The 1,912-nt window shown below is 36.2% G+C and overlaps 1 protein-coding gene across 1 annotated transcript in view; it reads right to left on the bottom strand.

Moving 5' to 3' along the window:
- atrip (ATR interacting protein) overlaps positions 1 to 1,237 on the bottom strand; it is a 12,720-nt gene extending 11,483 nt beyond the window's left edge. The window contains exon 1 of the mRNA XM_014016040.1: positions 923 to 1,237. The gene's annotated coding sequence lies outside the window, so the exon portion shown is untranslated. The remainder of the gene's footprint in view (positions 1 to 922) is intronic.
- Between the last annotated feature and the right edge of the window lie 675 nt (positions 1,238 to 1,912).

Here is a 1,912-nt window from a genome sequence, read left to right as displayed (position 1 = left end):
ATATAGAGTAATTTGTTGGAACTAACCTGGAAAATTAAATATGGAAGTCAATTAAAATATAAAACAGGAGATAAAGTTCTCCTTTTTTTAATTTAATTGGTGCATTTTAAGTGTATTTATTTAGTGGTTCATGTAATACTGCTTTTATTTCGAGTTATGTTGGTTTTGGTCCTCCGTACCGCAGAAGCCTGATAATCATATTCATTCATCAGGTGTGTTGGAGCAGAGAAACAAACATGCAGGGCTGCAGCCCTGASAACCAGGTTCGCCCATGCCTGAACTAGTCTTAAGATTTGTTGATACCGTTACTGCCAGATTATCTTGCTCATATCTATCAAATAATACGCACTAAAATCTTTGTTTGACTTGGCGATAAATTCCTAAAGTAAAATAATTTTCAGGATGAGGCATAATGCACCCCATCTTATATCACCTAATACATAACCTATTAAAAACTAGCTTTTGWTTACTGAGTTCAAGCTAATTACATATTTCAAATAAAAGCAAAACATTAAAAATGCAGTTAGTTACGCAGTTCAAGCTAAGTGGCGGAATGTGATTGTGTGCATTTCAGAATAACAAGCAAGTTAGGCTACATCATTGCAGCTTAAAAATATTTTGCTAACAGAGACATGTAAATGGGGAAGATGAGTCGTAGTTAATTAGATATGATTTACGTTGCATAATACGTTGTCGAAAATAAAATAATAAAAAAAACAGATAGCACTAGCATATATTTAGCAATAAACCATAATATTCATGCGGTCATTCATTTAACTTGCTAATCGTGAATGAGCCACAGCAAAGCTGAACAGCTACATGAACTRTCTCTGTTGGTCGGTGTGTCTTGCTAACGGTGAGTAACTCGTTAAACAATTGTCTAAACAACACATAAAAACGGATAACCACTGTTATGATTTACCTTATATCTTGGTGTTACTGGTATCGCTGCTTTGATAGCTAAATGCTAACTACCGTGATTCCAATGCACAGTTAGCCTACTAAGCTAATGAAGTTAGCTTCATTAACTCGGTGACAAATGTCTCGTAGCGCTTCATTAAAATGTGTTACGAGTATTTTCTGAAATGACTCATTTGAATCTTGGTTATGCATTAATAACAACTGGCAGTAATGTATTAAACAGCGGAGATGAAACACGAAGTTAAACTCATGGCAAACRAATGTTGTAGTAGCCGCTGCAGGTTCCGCTACCAATCTGACCAATCACAGAACAGTCCTGAGGAACCGACCAATCATAGGTGTCTATTCATTCTACGGGTCCTTATTCGAGACAAAATAGTGCTGAATGCGAAACAATAATGACGTTTTCTCTAGCAAAGTGGATGATGCAAAATTGATTAAAAGAAAATATCAAAACGTAGCCTGATCTGTCAAAACAAAATAAATATATAGTCTAGCAGTGTAAAAGCCCACCAATATTCAACCATCAAATATTACTTTATTATTTACAAAAAAGAAGATTAAACAAGCTAAAATTTGTCATGATCTGTTTTTTTGCTTTAGTTTTCAAGTGTTTTCTGTGTTGCCCTGTGTATCTCTCCCCTGCTGTCATTCCTCTAGTCTCGCCCTTGCTCACTTGTTTCCTCTTGTGTCTCCTCCAGGTGTTTCTTGTTGTCCTAATTAGTTTGCCTTTATATTCTGTGTCCTGTGTTTGTCGTTTCATTATGTGAGGATTGCAGGCGGAAAAAACCCAGGGCGCAGGCAAAATCCATAATGTAATAAGAAGTTTATTTTAAAGAACAAAAAGAGAGCTGTCGTTGCAGCAAAAAACTTACAAAACTCAGAAGGGACACGGAACTGACAAACATTGAAGACGGGACGCAGAGTATAAAGGCAAACTAATTAGGACAACAAGAAACACCTGGGGACAACACAAGAGGAAACAGGTGAG

This window comes from Austrofundulus limnaeus, unplaced genomic scaffold (assembly GCF_001266775.1).
Source record: "Austrofundulus limnaeus strain Quisiro unplaced genomic scaffold, Austrofundulus_limnaeus-1.0 Scaffold137, whole genome shotgun sequence".
Taxonomy (NCBI): Eukaryota; Metazoa; Chordata; class Actinopteri; order Cyprinodontiformes; family Rivulidae; genus Austrofundulus; species Austrofundulus limnaeus.
This window is presented reverse-complemented; position numbering and strand designations above follow the sequence as displayed.